General features: G+C 41.6%; 1 protein-coding gene across 13 annotated transcripts in view; it reads right to left on the minus strand.

Annotated features, from left to right (window-relative positions):
* The window catches only part of LTBP1 (latent transforming growth factor beta binding protein 1), a 403,075-nt gene that overhangs the window by 6,452 nt on the left and 378,233 nt on the right, over window positions 1-18,390 (minus strand). The window lies entirely within an intron of this gene.

Below are 18,390 nucleotides of genomic sequence, written 5' to 3' on the forward strand. Positions count from 1 at the left end.
ACATATTCTTTATGGGAGCTGTATCCACCCACGCACAATGAAAAGCTAAACAGCATAATTAAGACTCTACACTGAAGACCAAAAACAGTAGCTGAACAGTTGGTAGAACGTATCCCAGGAGAGGAAGGAACTGAAAAGTGAGCCAGAGCTCAGAAAGCTACAGGCCTTTTGGAAGAATGGTTTTACCTGAAACCAACAGGTGTTACCATTTTAAAGGACTGGTCATTCTCACAGACAGGTATGTTTTCACTCAAAAGAGACAAAAAGTTGTATCTCTGGTGATCCAAAAAAGATGTAACCAAGGGAGGATGCCAGTAGGTACCATTTTATTTTAAGAGCAACTTTTAGAACTCTAAAATCAAGGCCTGGTCTGTATGAATGTAGTATTGCAGTAACAAGGACCCAGCCACCACATGGGACACTGGTTTTTCATTTGTTCCAGGGTTACTGAGTTTTCAAGGCGTTTCACCGTCCCAGGCCCTTGCCTGAATTGACGGGCAGAGTTATTTGGCAGGTCTAGAGAAGAAAGCTTTAGAAGGGATGGCTTCATGTTCTCAATACATGTTGTATGGAAATATACTGTCCAAGGATTTATCTGGCATATGGAAGAAATCCTGGGGCTCCCCAGACTTCAGTAGCTCTTCCAAAACTGTGAGATGTCAGTCCGGTGGCCCCAGGACTGGATGGACACACTCAGGACAGTCACACAAGGCAACAACCACATCTGTCTGGACCACAGACTGGGGGGGTGGGGGAGGGCTTTACTCTCTTTTGTTTCCTCCTGTGACATATGAAAATAAAGAAATGCATTAGGGCTTTGGTGTGACCTCTCAAGGCTTTCTTTCACCCCCTACCCCCACTTAAAGGAGTCAGAGGTACATGTGTGTGTGCGCACGCACACTCACACAATTCTCTCCTAGAATTGCACAAAGCAAGCCCAAGGCCAGAAAAGACCCTGAACACTGAATGGGGGTGGGGGGAGGGTGATGGTTGCTCCTTCCTCAAATTCTCCTTGTGGGGAAGCTTTCCAGAAACAACATACAGACCCCAGACACCCCAACACTTTTGCCTGAAATGATTTCATAAGAAATATTAATTTCATTAAGGAAACAGGTGAACCTGAAAAAAAAAGATCCTTGACTTGCACCCTTCCCTCCAAAAAAACCACACACAACTGGAAGCAAAGAGAACACAAACGGTTGTCAGTTCTCCTTCAAGTTTGAAAAAGAATTAGGGATCTCCCTGTGAGAGCAAGATTGCTGAAATATTTACAAGTTTCAAGAGCTGAGGTCATTTTCTCTCATGGCTTTTTTAATATATATATTTGTTGCACATCTGAAAGGGAGACTGTTTGGTATTTTATATCCAAGCAACGGCTGTGATCAAGAGGAGATATTAAAAATAAGTTCATGTTCTTATTTTGTAAAACTAAATCCAGAGAAGGCTGAGTATGGTCCTATACACATCTGCATGTAGAGGAAACCTCCTGAGACTCAAGGTCTGGAGCTGTTGACTGACACAGGGCTGTTGGGGGCTGTCTGGCCCTTAGGTCTGGGTCTTCCTCTTCCACCATGAAACGAGCTGGTCCCTACCCTTCAAGCTCTCACCATCTAGCAGAGCAAAAGAAAGGGCCCAAATGTGAGAGTGAGGAGGAGGAAGAAGAGCTTCCTGGAAAAGGTGGCGCTTGACCTGAAATTCAGAAGACAAGTAGGATTTCCTTTGCTAGAAAAGGTATTTTGTATTCATTTTAAAGAGGTTACCCAAAGGCATCAAGAAAGAAGTTGTAAGCTGTGTTTGGGGACTACCAAGGGGTTCCTAAGGAAGCCTTCTGGCTGGATCCAGGCTGGTAAAGGGGAGCAGACGAATGGGGGTGAAACTTCAGGGACCACCATATCTTCTTTCCCTTCCTTTCTTCCTCAGCCACGCATTTTTAACATTCTAGAACTTACTGTCCTTTGCTGCTTTCCTTTCTCTAACACATTAAGCATTCCCAATTTCAAAACAGTTTTGGTCAGTTTTCAAAACTGACTGATTTCTGCACGAAATGTACGCTCTTTTGTATTTGAAGATGCGCTACATTCCCATCATCACCAGGACATGCATTTTGAGTTATCTTTCTGGGAGCATGGATGGGTCTACCCTAATCCATCCATGCTGCCCCTCCTGCTGTGCACATCTGCTCTCATTCTTGGCCAGGGTCAAGGGCGAAGCGAGTGTGGGGTAATGGAAGGAACATGGGCTCTGGAGGCAAGAAGCTGGGGCTCAAGTCCTGACTGGACCACTTACTTCCCAGCTTAGCAATTTGGGGCAGACCTCAGTTTCCACACCTGTCACATGGGGGTAATAATTCTTGTTCGCCTACCTCTGTATTACTGATGTATGAAAATGAGATACTGTTACGGAACTGTTCATAAATTCTGAATCATCAAGAAAACGGAAGTTCCGATTTCTCTCATAGGTAAAAATCTCTAAGTCTCTATTGAACACTGGAAATAAATGAGGATTTTCAAAGACAGCTAAAGAAGCAATTTCAGTATTAGCAAAACGTACAGGTAGTTGTCAGCAGGCAAAGAAGTGTGCAGTACATTAAGACCAATGAAGGTCACTCTCTACATGTTTTAAATATTGTTTCAAGATTATTTGGAATTTTTAAATACATGGAGAGGGGCACCTGGGTGGCTCAGCCGGTTAAGGTGACTTTGGCTCAGGTCATGATCTCACAGTTGGTGAGTTCAAGCCCTGTGTCAGGCTCTGCGCTGACACCTCAGAGTCTGGAGCCCACTTCAAGTTCCGTGTCTCCCTCTCTCTCTGCCCCTCCCCCATTCATGCTCTCTCTCTCACAAGAATAAACATAAAAAAAATTTTTTTTAATACATGGAGAGAAACTCCATGTAAACAGTAAACAGAGAAAGAGGTCTTCATGGACTTTGTCTCAAACAACTGGGGACAAAATCATTTACTGCCTTGACAGATACAATTATTTGGTCAGGCAATGAGAGCAATAGCATATTGTTGACACCAGACCAACAGAACTCAGAGTAGAAGACACAGTGATGTCCAACAATTCTTACTGTATGCCTGAATCCTTCAGAGATATCTCAAGTAGACAGGTTTCTCATCATCTTCCAGGGGAGCAACTGGAATATCACAGAATTTTCTGAGTCTTTGGCAAGGCAGCCTCCTCAGGACCTGGGCACGTGTCTATTTCTAGAACGTGCTGGGCTTCTGTGCACCCCAAGCTACAACCAGAGCCCATTCTAGCCTTGGTGATCAGCTAGTCCTGTGGCATGGTTACACTCCAGCTGGGGGACACAGTGAATCATGGTCGGCAGAGAGTACGGAACCCACTTCCCACGAGAGCGCACGAGCCTCTACTGGTTCTCCGTTTCACCTAGCTCAACTTGCGGGGATGAACACATACTCTCCCTAGGGTCTTTTTCCTTCTCCACAACACCCTTAGGCACATCAACAACTATTAATCGCCTAGCTGTCTGGGAACCGATACAAAGGAATAGTTTTGCTCACCAGAGCTTGTGCTCTGGGAGGCAAATACCATGTATGAGCCACAATTTTCAATGTGTTCATCCAGGATCCGGCCAAATATGAATGTGAAATGAACAGGAAATGGAAATATTCACACCTCAAAGCCTCCCCCCCTTATGCATTCTTCACCTCCCCAACGACAAATGCTAAGCTCTTGATCAAAGCTATGAAAAGACGGTGTGGGACACCGTCACTAAGTAGTCTCAACAAGATCCAGGCCATTGATCACAGTCCTTTCCCTGGCATGGCAGATTCTTATGACAGATGGTGCTGCTTTGATTTTAATTTTAAATTGAAAAAAAAAAAGTTTAAAAATTACCCCCTGGAGCCACTGGGTCTGGGGCTTCTGCTGTCAGCAGCAATGGGAAGCACAGCATTATATCCTGGCAGGAAATCTCCCTTCCTGATGACAGACACATCTGCAGGGCTGGTCTGGACAGTCACATGTCACCATGCCACTCTGGCATGTGAGGACAATGGGAGGTGAAGTTTTAGTTCTGACTGAGGCAGATTAAATTCAGCTGCTTTTAGAAATGAAGACGAGACTGCATTTCATTCTCCACACATCAAGGCTAAAAACTCAGGGCTCCAACGTTTGAAGTGCATTATTTTCAAATACAGGAGAAACAAGGACCGATTCTTATGCATTAAGAAAAATGGGTCATGTTTTGCTCCAATGTCGAGACCAGGTGTTTTTCTTACAGACTTCCACACGTCTTATTGATTGATGATGGTGTTTGGAAAACACAGACACACAGCCAGGAAATGAAGGAAGAGGACAGGGAGAATGGAATTAGGATTTATCCTGGTGCTTGTGGAGCCAGCAGGACAATGGGCATTTGTCTTTGACTGAAAGTGGGAAAAGCTAGGGGATTAGAAAAATGGGAACCATTTACAGAAAATACCATCTAGCACTGATGATAAAGGAACCTGAAAGACAGCATGCCACTGGCAGTCCACATCTGTGGGTCGGCCACCTGTTTGAGTGCCTCTCTACTTACGCTCTTTTCAGAAAAAAATGTTTACCTACAGTGTCCGATGAACAGACAGTAGCCTGCTTCCTAGATATTAAAACTTGCTGCGCTGTGAGAGGGAACAGGGTATACTAAAAAGAAAATGGACTCAGAGTCAAAGGCCTCGGGTCCTAGTGTTGTTTCTCTACTTTCTAGTTGCTTGGACTGGACGTATTTTTTTGAGTTTCATCCTCAACAGGATTAGGGTACCTGTCTTTGTGATATTAAAGGCAAGTCAATGTTTTATTCAGGGACTGACTCATTCATTCAACCAGACACAGAGAATATTATGGGGAGGGTGGGATTGGGGAGAGAGGAAGGTTATAATGACGCTATGACAAAGGTACATACACTGTGAGATGTACAGTAGTTTATCGGGACCACAGAGAAGGTCACCAGGAAGAGCTGGGGAAGGCTTCACCTTGGAGGTGGCATCTGTGGAGGCCAATAAGGTGAAGAGGAGGAGGGGAGTAACTCAGAGTCATGGGCATATATAATGGATAAGAAAGCTTTAGGGAAACACAGTACCATGTAAACACTGGCTACTGTAGATCTCTGCCAAAGAAGAGTGGGAAAAAAAGGAAATTAGTGAACATGTACTACGAAGTTCCCTCATGTCAGGTGCTGCGCGCTTTTGCGTACATTTTTTTTTCCTTGAAATCTCCGAGCATCCTCTGAAATAATTGTAATTAGCTCCTTTTGTTTCTGACTTATAGTGTAACTTGTCCTAGTTTAGGTGAGAGATTCAAACCTGACTTAGTCTATCTGCAAAACCATGTTCGATTCCACAGCTGCCCTTCAGAAACCCTGCAAAGAAAATTATGAAATCCATTCCCTAGACCTTAAGCACCAGGTAAGAACTTAGTTCAGCAATAAGCATTTGTGACTCAAATTCCAGGGAGAGCAATAACCATGAATGCTGATGAGCTCAGCCCCACCAGGGTCAGCTCTATCATTAGCAGGATTTATGTTTATTGAATTTGCTCGATTTATTAGGTGAAAGAGATCAAATTGCTTAATGTTCAATTAAATTGTACTTGTCGAGGACAGGGAAGTAATGAAGTCTAAAGTCTTGGCAAGGTTTACGTTCTGCAGGACTCCTGTAAATGTTAATGCTCTAAGGAAACTTATGGGCCACAGACCAACTGAGCTCTCCCACCCCAGCAGTCACCTAACACTGCCCTTCCAAACCCAGTCACTCACTGCGTTTCCAACAGATTGCTGTTTATTTAGCCAGACTCTACTGGAGAGACAGATTTGTTGGGTATGAATGCCAAAAACTGGAGGTTCCCTTTGCCTTCTAAAACCTGGATTCAAAATTTATGCACTTGTAATGCCATTAAATCATGCCACACACGAAAACCCTAAAATAATGATTGATAACTTACGAACTTCTTATTAAGGATTGCGTGAAAAAGGTTTCTCCATTTCTAAATACCCAGGGCTTTGGAAATACATCGTTAAGTCTTACATTCAGGCAATCTCTGGGGAAACTGGGAATGAGGTAACCTCTAGTGTTTGATAAGAGAGACGAGTGAACAATACAATAAACAGGCAAACAAGAGGAAAGTTCAGCGTGTTAGTTTTTCTAAACCGTTCTACATTATCATTTTCTAACTGCAAGGGAAGATATATCAATTTATTTTCTTCTTTCCTGTTCTCTAAATATCACCCTGAAGTGATGATCCGGGAAGTCAACAATTAGAAAAAGCAGGTTACTATTATATATCAGGAATACACTGGTTTCTGTCTTTATTTTTGCATTAACCAAGTAAGAATTATTTTAAAACAGGAACTAAGTACATCCTTAAGGGGGAGACTGTACAACATGGTGGATGTACTGAGGCCACTGAAGTGTTCACTTGAAAATGCTTAATTTTATGTTATTTAAATGTCACTTCAAAAAAAAAAGTCAAAAGAGAAACAAAAATAATACAGGAGAAAAAAATGTTTCTATGTTAAGTCTAGAGTTCATCTAACCTTTCTATTTTTAACTGATAGAATGAGGAAACTAGAGTAGTTGATCTCTGAGATCCTTTCTAGCTTACATATTTTATGATTCTGAAGACAAGTTTTACTATTAGGCTGAAGGATCTAGAGAAGACAATTTGTCATGGAACTTTGTGGTTGGGAATAGGAGGTAATCACCACTAGGTGCCGCTGAGCTCACCTGGGTCGTTTCAGAATGATGGCCAATCATGGAATTTAACACATTGTAAGCAGTCTGTCTTATATCCGTGAGGTCAGTCTCTCATTCACTTTTCTGCTGAAGAAATGGAGGTCTAGAGAAGTTCTAAAGGCAAGCCAGGATTGACTCTCAAACCGTAACATTTACTAAAATTATTAAAATGTAAGGGTAAATATAATTGGGTTTTAGTGTATATTATTTTGACCTTGTTTATTTAAGTTTAGAAGCAAAGAAAGCTATATTAACATTTGTTCAAAACTCTTGATTAATATTCTGAAGTATAGATCTCAAGGTTATGAGATAAACATACAGCTGAATCCATTATTACTTGAATACCAGGTTCTAGGTAATAAGTAGAATACTAAATGAACACTAAACACAGTCAATATTATTATTCCACTCAATTATAGGAAATAAGACACTACAAAGGAACACTGAACTATTTTAAGATCCCTAATTCAGTTTTATGGTTTTCCCATACAATGCTATTTATCTTAATCTGAAATGACTTTTTTTACTTTCCCCTCTGGATCTATTCAGAATCAGATATAGTCTTGGTACCACTTCCTCCGGGAAGCAATTTCTTCAGCTATACTTTGTAGGTGCTCACAGATTACCATGTAAATGGTATCTTCTAGGGTTGAGCAGTGTACAACCAGCACAACTGTTCACAATAGCTCTGCTTGCCATGGAGACTTGATTCTTAGAAGGAAGCATAAAGAAGGCATGTTGTGTCCTAATCCCCCCCAGTGAGTGAATCTTTCTTAGGATACTAGCTATGGATAGGGAGCAAAAACAATGGCATCCCCAGCTTCTGCTCCCTGCCGATTTGTGTCAACACAAAGACAAGAATGTGGTAGCTTTCTAAGCACTTTCTAGATGCTTTTCTCCCATTCATCAGAGGCACAATCTGTGTGCTGCATGAAGGGAGAGTAGATAAGCTTCCTCTAAATTTTGCCAAGCTTGCCTGCTCTGGCCATGAGGTCAGCATTTAAAAGGCACGGGGAGCCAGCAGCTCTGTTCTAGCCACAGCTGTCTCATAAGCTTAATTAAGAAAAGGTCAGAATAAGCACGGTATTATTTGAATTCATAACCTCAAACATAAAACGGGACTTTAAACAATTACGGGCAGTGATTTTCTCACAGTCCCACTCACCACAGTTCATTCTTCTTAGAGTGCATTTCAATTGTTCTCGTCACCGAAGAGGGAAAAAAAAAATCCTAACAGCAGCAAAGTTTATGTACAATGTGTGAAAGTAAAATGCCCACTAAAGAGCAAATCACCTAGTAAAACCACTGGAAAGGTGCTTCTAGAAAGTGAACGTCTATGCGTAAGCTCTGATTTCAAGGGAGAACGTGTCAACTGCTAAAACAATCATATTTTTGAGATGAATTAAGTCGCTTGTTAATTAAAAATAAAAGTGTTGTTCTTTGTCATCAGATTGTTCATTTTACACATACGTTTTAATTTCTCTACTTAGGTTCTAAATGAGAAAGCGTCTAAGAGGACATCAGTGCGACTTTAGTCAATGAAATTTACTCTCCATTCAGCATAGGTTATGTAAGAATGTGGCCAAATCCTTGGGGCGCCTGGGTGACTCAGTTGGATAAGTGTCTGACTTCAGCTCAGGTCATGATCTCACGGTCTGTGGGTTCGAGTCCCGCGTCAGGCTCTGTGCTGACAGCTCAGAGCCTGGAGCCTGCTTCCGATTCTATGGATCCCTCTCTTTCTTTCTCTGCCCTTCCCCTGCTTGTAATCTGTCTCTCAAAAATAAAACATAAAAAAAAAAAAAAAAAGAATGTGGCCAAATCCTTTCTTAGCACCTCAATACAGTACAGCTTTTAGGAGAAATAAGCACTGAGTACAAGTGACTCCCTGAAGTCCAAGCCATTCACAAACTAAAGTTTCAGAAGTGCTCAGGACACCAACTAGCAATCTCATCCTCAAACCGTGCTCGCATTTAACTGTTGTCTAATTGTTCTGGAGCCCTGGAGACCATGGCTTCCACCAGTTCTCGGTGTAGTTAATACTCTGGTTTGCAGTACAGCAATGTCTCTGCAGCTGGTGTTCCAAACCCTCACTGGCTGTGACCCCAGGGAAGTGGGTTTGGGAACCGCAGCTTGTTCCAGGACATGCCTCCAGAGTGCTGTCTCTGGCAATGTAGCAGGAAATGGAGTTCTCCCCTATCCTGGGGTTGGGTTTTCCCCCTCCTTTTAACTGTCCTTACTCTGAAAGCAAACCAGGTTTCTTTTGTAAAATGTTTTAAATCAGCAACTACAAAATATGATCCTAACCTGAAGGTGCCTGACTTGCCTGGGGCTCGCTTGTTGTCTAATGCACCTGCCAAAGGCAAAGTTGCTGTTTTGAAAGTTTATCTTTTTACTTTGAGAGAGAGAGAGAGTACGAGCAGGGGAGGGTTTGAGAGAGAGGGAGAAAGACAATCTCAAGGTTAAAAGAATCTCAGTCTCATGAGCCATGAGATCGTGACCTGAGCAGAAATCAAGAGGCGGACACTTAACCCACTGAGCCATCCAGGAGCCCTGACAAGGTTGTTTTAATTTTTTTTTCAACGTTTATTTATTTTTGGGACAGAGAGAGACAGAGCATGAACAGGGGAGGGGCAGAGAGAGAGGGAGACACAGAATCGGAAACAGGCTCCAGGCTCTGAGCCATCAGCCCAGAGCCTGACGCGGGGCTCAAACTCACGGACCGCGAGATCGTGACCTGGCTGAAGTCGGACGCTTAACCAACTGCGCCACCCAGGCGCCCCGACAAGGTTGTTTTAAAAACTCACATTCCAAGGGGGTGCCTGGGTGGCTCAGTTAAGCGTCCAGCTTTGGTTCAGGTCACGATCTCATGGTCTGTGAGTTTGAGCCCTGCGTCGGGCTCTGTGCTGACCGCTCAGAACCTGGAGCCTGTTTCAGATTCTGTGTCTCCCTCTCTCTCTGCCCCTCACCCACTCATGCTCTGTCTCTGTCTCTCTCAAAAATAAATAAAAAACGTTAAAAAAATTTTTTTAATTAAAAAGTACATTCTAGAAAGCTTCATTTCTAGTGTTCTTCCTCTGATACATTGCTATTTGTAGCAGGCTTCTCTGTCACTCATCCCTGCCTGCTTATTCCGTCTCTCAAGTCCTGTATCTTCTGCACAGCTTGGTTAAAGAGGCCCTGACCTGCTGTCATAGCCCTTTCCAGCTGGGGGCCCTGGCTAAGTGTTAAATATCCTACCTCCTCCCTGCCCTTCTCTAGCATGTGCCAGGGGAGGAGAAAGAAATGAAAACCAATGTCCTTCCTTACAGTGCAGATGGCCCACAAACTGCAAATATTTAACTTTTCCACAATCTCACTTGTGATAGATAATTTCATGCGCCAACCTGGCTAGGCCATGGGGTGCCCTGATATAGTTGGTCAAACCCTGAGTGTTTCTATCAGGGTGTTCTGGATGAGGGTTAACATTTAAATTGGTGAACCTGAGTTAAAGCAAATTGCCCTCCATAATGTGGGCCTCACTCACTCCTGAATTACTGATTCACTGGATCACTGAAGAGAACAGAGCACGACTTTCCTCTGAGTCAGAGAAAATTCTCCATCCCACTGTCCACTGCCTTCCGGCTTCTGCAACATCAGCTCTTCCTGCTTAAAGGCCTCTGACCTGGAGCCTTGGCTCCCCTCAAACCTTGCATGTCATCAGCCCACCCTGCAGATTTTGAATTTATCAGGTGCTATAATTATGTGAACCAATTCCTTATAATGAATGGATTAGTCAATAAATCGCTCTCTTTTATTGGGTCAGTTTTTCTAAAGAACCCTAACACTCCAGCCTGCCTTACAGGCACAAGGGAAGTTTATCATTGGTTCAAGCCATGAGGGTGGTAGGGAATCCTGATGGGGTGAGCACATCCCTTTGGGGAGACGGTATCTGATTCTTAAGGGGAGTCATGTGTACTTGGAGAAAAGCTTTAACATTTTTTTTAATGTTTCTTTATTTTTGAGAGAGAGAGAGACGAGTTGGAGTGGGAAAGGGGCAGACAGAGAGGGAGACACAGAATCTGAAGCAGGATCCAGGTTCCGAGCTGTCAGCACAAAGCCCGATGTGGGGCTCGAACTCACAAACCACGAGATCATGACCTGAGCCAATGTTGGATGCTCAACCGACTGAGCCACCCAGGAGTCCCAGAAAAGCTTTTATATATTAATTTTATCTGCCCTGTTACTCCCTTGAGTCCCTATAATGGAAGATACTGATTATAAAAGTAATAACACGAGGGTGACCTGGGTGGCTCAGTCGGTTAAGCATCCAACTTCGGCTCAGATCACGATCTCACGGTTCGTGGGTTCGAGCCCCATGGTGGGCTCTGTGCTGACAGCTTAGAGTCTGGAGCCTGGTTCAAATTCTGTGTCTCCCTCTCTTTCTGCCCACCCCCCCCCCACTCACACTCTGTCTCTCAAAAATAAACAGACATTTAAAAAAATTTTTCAAATAAAAGTAATAACATGAGAAACACTTGTGGTCCCCTGCTGACATGGGAGTGACGGGACGTGCCCATCATCTCATGCACAAATGTTCAGACTCACACTTGAGCACATACATCCCTGGTCTTCATTCTCCAATAACTGACCATCACAGTCGTAAATTTTTCCACCCAGTGACCTCAGCTGACCTGAGATGGAAACTCTGCTATTAATGATGTATATTAAGTCTAGAATAGTAACTTTACTATGAAGGTTTTAGAATGAGGTTTTTGTTATTTCATATGTTTATGTTTGTAAGAACCGTATCACAGGGAATTGGACAGACAGACCTTGGGATTTTACTTTGAAATAAAGCAGACTTTCGATTAGGATTTGTGTTGAATGAGTATTAAGAGGACTTGATCAGGTTGGTAAACAGTATTTGAATTTATTAAAAATTCAATTTGCTGCATCTTAAGTCTGATTTATTAAGATTTAGAAGAGCTGCTTAAGCGCTTAAGAAGAAAATGCTGAGGCGCCTGGATGGCTCAGTCGGTTAAGTGACCAACTCTTTGATTTCAGCTCAGGTTGTGATCTCATGGTTTGTGAGATTGAGCCCCGTGTTGGGCTCTGCATTGAGTATGGTGCCTGCTTGGGATTCTCTCCTTCCCCTGACACTGGCATGTGCATGCATGCCCTCTCTCTCTCAAAATAAATAAATAAACTTTAAAAAAAGAAGAAGAAAATACTTATTAGGACTGTGGGCTGCCCTTTCGAGTATATAGAGTGCTGGAGAGAAAATAAATACATAAAATTAATATTTTTTTTGAGAGCGAGAAAGGGCACAAGTGAGCAAGTAGCAGAGAGAGACAGCGAGATACAGAGAGAGGAGAGAGAGAGAATCCCACAAGGGGCAGAGAGAGAGAGAAGGGGGGGAGAGAGAGAGAAGAGGGAGGGAGACAGGGAGAGAGGGAGAGAGGGGGAGAGACGGGGGGGGGGGAGAGAGGGGGGGAGAGAGAGAGAGAGAGAGAGAAAAGTAGGACTCCAGCTCACCTGATGTGGGGACTGAAGTCACAAATTGTGAGATCACGACCTGCGCCAAAGTCATATGCTTAACGACTGAGCCACCCAGATGCCCCATAAAATTTATAAATGGAGACCAAAGTGTTCAGAGATTTAATTAATACAGTTTTGATACAGAAGTCACTCTCAAGGAAAATTTTATCTGTTCCTTGCTATATTTAAACATTCATCACAAAATAAAAATCAATCTTATTTTATATAAAAAATATTGGACTTATAAGTAGAATGACAAAATGTGTAAGTTGGACTTAAATTCTTAGGAAAATCTCTCTTTGAAAATTCATAAATTATACTCTTTATAAACATAAAATATATTATTTTGCTTTTTGTATTTAAAAAATTGATAAATTTGGGGCGCCTGGGTGGCGCAGTCGGTTAAGCATCCGACTTCGGCCAGGTCACGATCTCGCGGTCCGTGAGTTCGAGCCCCGCGTCAGGTTCTGGGCTGATGGCTCGGAGCCTGGAGCCTGTCTCTGATTCTGTGTCTCCCTCTCTCTCTGCCCCTCCCCCATTCATGCTCTGTCTCTCTCTGTCCCAAAAATAAATAAACGTTGAAAAAAAAATTAATAAAAAATAAAAAATAAAAATAAAAAATTGATAAATTGAATACACCGAATGTTCATTTAAAAGCCAACATTAAATGGTCCTTTCCAGCCATAAAGCCCCCCTTAGCGGACACTCGTGGCTCTGGAGTCTGGAGGGGCACAGAAGAGGCAGCTTCACTCAGGGTCCTGCAGAGCTGTCTGACTCTGCGTTAGTCCCTAAACACTCTTCCAATTCTTCATTGTCTTTAACTCACGCCTCCTTTCAAAAAAGACTTCTACCATGGAATAATCATTAGCTCAACTCATTTCCTGGAACAGGATTTGATTTGCTAACACCTACAAAGCATGTACTGTAATCCAAGCATCTCACACGCATTTATCACATTTAACCCTCAAATGACCTATTGTTGCTAACTGTCATCTTACAAGCGAGAAGACTAACGTAAGGACTAAATCACAAAGCTGCATGTGCATAATTCACTACTAAATTTTATTTTCCAGCTGTCCTTTTATAGTAACAAAAGTATTTTCACTCCTTTTTGGAGGGAGTAAGAGGAAGCTTTCTAAGTAAACCAATCCTTTTGATAAGAAACCACATAAATGGCTTACTTGCCATTCCGTACAGTATCCAATTCAATTTAGTTCCATGGATACGAAGAATTACGTCCCAAAGCACTGGACCACTTACCACTCTACATATACACGCTATACATTACGTGTGCAGGCATGGTAGCCAGACAATCTAGGAGGCCTTTTATATCTTTCCAGTGTGATTTTAATGCTCCACTATAATTTATTAACAGCTACACTTCCTTTAATCATAATATTCAGGATCTATGATCAAAATGATAAATGCTTTTGTACTCAGAGAGTATTAATTACCCTAACCTCACAAGAGTTCTCAACTTTGGATAAAGGAAACTGAAGTAACTTGTCCAGTGCAATCGACAGAAGCAGTGCCAGAAACAGAACAAGATCCCTGGACTGCCTCAACCAAAGGCAGTGACCACTCACTGTGCCTCACATGTAGGATGTTCCAAAGTTATTATTAACATTCTTTGGAAACATATTTCTTGGAAAAGCCTTTAAACCATGACTGCTGAAAGGCCTTTTGCAACCACTGCCCAGTTACAATATTTTTTCAAGTTCAGTCCATGACTCAAATCCCCGTCTTCCTTCACACCTCCAAGGGTATTATGAAACTTCTTATATGGAGATATTTGGGAACATGTAAGAGCTGTGCATGGATATGGAAGAAATCACTAGCTCAACTGTCCGAACACAGATTCCAAAGTCTGTCACTTTTGCAAAACCATATGAAAATATTGGGGGTAGATAAGCTATTGCGAAGTATCAGAACATTTGCTGTTGCAACAAATAGTGCATTTATTAAATAAGGGAATCAAGGGTATCACGTGCATGTTTTAGATGCAACAATTAGGGAAAAAAACAATTCTAATTTAGTAACATAACTGTATACTATGTTAGTTCTGCAGAATCAAAATTTACATTTCATGTAAATACAACCTGTACATCTGTTCCAAAATTTGTTGGACAGTGCATAGCAGGTGTGAAGTAAATAATGGAATGAAGGAAGGAATATGTAAGTAATTTAACTAAAGCTGAAAACAGGCAAACTATAAATAATTTAAGATTGCATTTCAAACATGGTTCTTTTTCCTAATTGCATCTTGCATGTAACAGTTAAAAAATTCTCTAATGAAAGAATTGATTTCATTTTTTCTTCAGCTGTAATGATTACAGTTTCCCCTTGGCACTCAAGTACAAGCATAGTCCGTATCCCCAGAATCAGAATTTCTGCATCAACTGTTTCTATGTATTTGTATCTTCCAACTGTTCTCTCAGCAAAACTGAGAGGACCATTCCTCTGAATTTTGATCAATATTAGTGTTTTACAATTTTTTTAACATGTGCCAATTTCTTTTGTGGCACTAGTTTCCTTCGAGTTTTAACTACTCTCATCTTTGTACACCTGACTTTCATTAAGAGTAACTGTAGAGGGTCCAACACTGTGGTGCAGTACATCATACCACCAATAGGTGGCACTCTCCCAACACACTAAGGGTCCTATCGAATTTCCTCTTAACTTCAAAGTTTTAGATCAAGACTTTAAGTCTTTATGTTCAATTTACTTACAGTAGGTCTAATTATTTCAATAATTTACTGAACAGAAGTCTAATTATTTGAACAAGATATCCACAGACACTGGGAGCCCTGGGAATCTTAGATTCCAGTATTCAAGTGTGTCTACTTTTCTTTCCCATGTGGGTTAATGGGTTCTTATTTCCATGCGATAACGGCATCCTACATATCTTGTAATTCATAGGCACATTTTCCAGAAAATTGAAGCTTATGCTTTCAAGAGTAGCAATAAAAACATTAAAAATTCATTTTACTTAAGTGCAAGGTATCACTAAGTTCTATTTACCAAGAATAACTGCCCTACTTTAGTCCCTTAATTCATCAAACACATACTGTCAGTATGCCCGCCAGTGTGCTAGACTGTGATGGACAGCTGATGAGACACCAACTCTCATTTTGCTGATCTTACCATCTCGCTCTAAAGCTGTAGTTTCTCTAAGTCTTGTTTATGACACGGATAAAATGACTTGTCTTGCCTGACTTGGTTTTCCAAACACCTTTTTCTCCCAGAGTCTGGAATGATATAACATGATAAAGAGCTCAAATTCTAGGGTCCTCCCAAAGCAGTGCAGCCCCCCTCTCTCAAACCTTTGAAAAGCTGGAAGCAGCCAAGAACACAGGAACGAGAAGGAGAGGAGGAGGCTGGAACAGGAATATGGGAGCCGAGGCCTCCAGAGGATGAGGACGGGGAAGCTATCGGTGCACAATGGCTTCAACAAATTGTCCAATGTCATGTTGTAGGGCCTCCCTCAATCATCTGGAACCTCTACGAATGCCTGGTGCCTGGCCTCCATGACTTTAGCAGAGGATTAACATGGGATCCTAAGCAGCCCCAGAAATGTACTGGATTGCACAACTATGCAGGTCTCCTCGTGTCAAGTTGTCCTGATATAATCTGTCCCTTCCACTTCCATCCCCTGCATGTGGTATCAATCCACAAGATGCCATCTAACTTTGGAGAACACGACTGAACAAGCCACTCCTACCTCCTTCAACTACCAGTATTCTCAGATGTAGTTGCTGCCTTAGCAAGAATTAGTGCCCATGACCTATTGCACCAGAAGTGTGAAAGCCTGTTCCAGAGCCAAAGCTTTACTTTACACTGCACTTTAATGCTCAAAGCTGATGACAAGTGCTACGATTTATTCCTCAAATTCCTCCAGCACTGTTTCCATCAGTAACTAATTGTTCCCCAAAGCATCGCTGAGCAACTAGGGAAACTGGAAGGTTCAGTGCCCGACAGGCTGGGATTCATCCAGAGCTTATATTAACCAACAGACAATGTGGTCCTTTTCAACTATCAAGATATCCATGAACGGCATATTTAAAAGGTTCAAGGACAGAAATTATGAGTAAACATGTTTTAAAATTCACACATTCTTTGTTTCCTCTTTGAAAAGTTTCTAACAGTATTAAAGTGAGTTTAACAAAATCAAGGTGGGTGCTCTTAGGTGTCTTTAGAACCTTGATGGTGTGGTCTGAGGACCAGTAGCATCCTTGCTAGGAATGCAGCATCCTTGCTGAGGACCAGTAGCATTCCTTGCTAGGAATGTAGAATCCTGCCCCACCTTCTGCACTTAGAAACCAGAATCTGTTTTTTCATAAGATCTGGGGAGTACAGAGAACTGACATGCCCATTGATATTTACAAAGCAGTTGTCTAGAAAACCAAGGCTTATATGAGAACAATTACTTCTGCATTTGTCTATCCTTAATTCATGCTCAGATGCTATTAGATAGTTGTATGCTTTATAAGATCCTTGGATTTCAGCTACATTTGAAAATGCATTTGATCTGGGTCACTTAGCAGTAAGTAGCAATAGCTGTTGCTATCTTCCAAATGTGTCAAACACTATTCTAGGTGTTCATGTATTAACTTATTCAAGTCTTAAAACAGCCCTGTAAGGCAGGTGAAATTACTTTCACATGAGGAAACAGAGGCACCAGGAGACAATGTAACAAGGTTGCCTAGATAGGAAGTTGCCAAACCAGTATTCAAACTCAGGCAACCTGCCTCCAGAGCCTACACGCTGACCTCTCTGCTCTGGCTCCCCTTAGTGACTGTACTCCAGCAGAAATGCTCCATGGAAGATGGTTTGGTGTGGGTAGAACTAGAATGTCAGGTGCTGATCAAGGCAATGGCAGCTGGTCAGAGGACCTCTGGAAAACCTTTGCTGTGGACCTTCTCTGTGGATTTATTCTGAACTCAGTATAGTTCTAGGCCCATAATTTTAGGGATATAACAGAAACACTCCTTCTGAACTGCCTAACTTATTCCTATCCTCCGACTAAAACATTTAGAACAGTAGTTTTCAATATGTGTCCCCTGGAACCCTGGGGTCCCTGAGAGATACCTGCAGAGACTAAGTAGTTATTCTCCCAACCAGTTCCCCCAGCAACTTTGAGATTAACGAATTTCTATATTAGAGATTAAAATAACAATTCAGGTGACAAACTACCATTGTTGAAAAAACAAAAGACGGAAAACCACTGATTTTGAAGATTTGGTTGACTATATGCTAGAGATTCTTTTTGGAGATTTTATCCTAAGTACTGTGCATATGTTAACTAAAAGATTGTTGCAATGCTAACTGTTGTAATTTTATAGTGCTACCATAATTATCAATGCTAATTATTTTTTTAGTTTGGCAATGGGTACCATATTTTTCCTGATACCGCATGCTCTACTAAAAATATTATACAGTATGTATTTGTTCACATGTTTGTTCAAATTTATATTTTAAAATGTTATGAAGTCTCAGCTAAAGAAAATTGATACAATATTCTAAAATTCATTTCTAACAGCAACATACTTGACTATTCTTCCAAAAGCTATGTCAATTAAACTTGACTTTCAAAGCCATTGGCCTGTCAGACTTATATGCAGTAAATACTTAAAATCATACTATTAGAACAGGGACAGAATAAAATGAAAATATGTGCAAAACCTTTATAAAGGAGTTTCTGTAACAAAAAGCATACACCATAACCCAAATGTTGGGGGTGTGAACAGAATATATACAAAGCTCCTAAAAATTAATAAGACACCAAGTCCAACAAAAAATGGGCAAAGGAGGTGATAAACAATTCACTGACCAAGAAATACACATCACCTGTAAACAAAGAAAAGATACTCAAATTCCCTAGGAATAAGGGAGATGCATGTAAATACGCTTCTCACCCATCTGATAAAAACAATTTTAAAGACTGAGAATATCCAATGGTAGAAGGGTCTGAGGAAGGAGGCATTTCAAATGCTGCCACTGGGAGTGCAAATTTGCACAATATTTTTAGAGTAGTATAGTAAGTTTAAAGTGCACATACCTGCCAACCCAGCATTTTCATTTGTAGGAATTCTTGTACTAAGGCACTCCCACAGGTGTATATAAGATACATACATGAAA

This window comes from Prionailurus bengalensis, chromosome A3, assembly GCF_016509475.1.
Source record: "Prionailurus bengalensis isolate Pbe53 chromosome A3, Fcat_Pben_1.1_paternal_pri, whole genome shotgun sequence".
Lineage (NCBI taxonomy): Eukaryota > Metazoa > Chordata > Mammalia > Carnivora > Felidae > Prionailurus > Prionailurus bengalensis.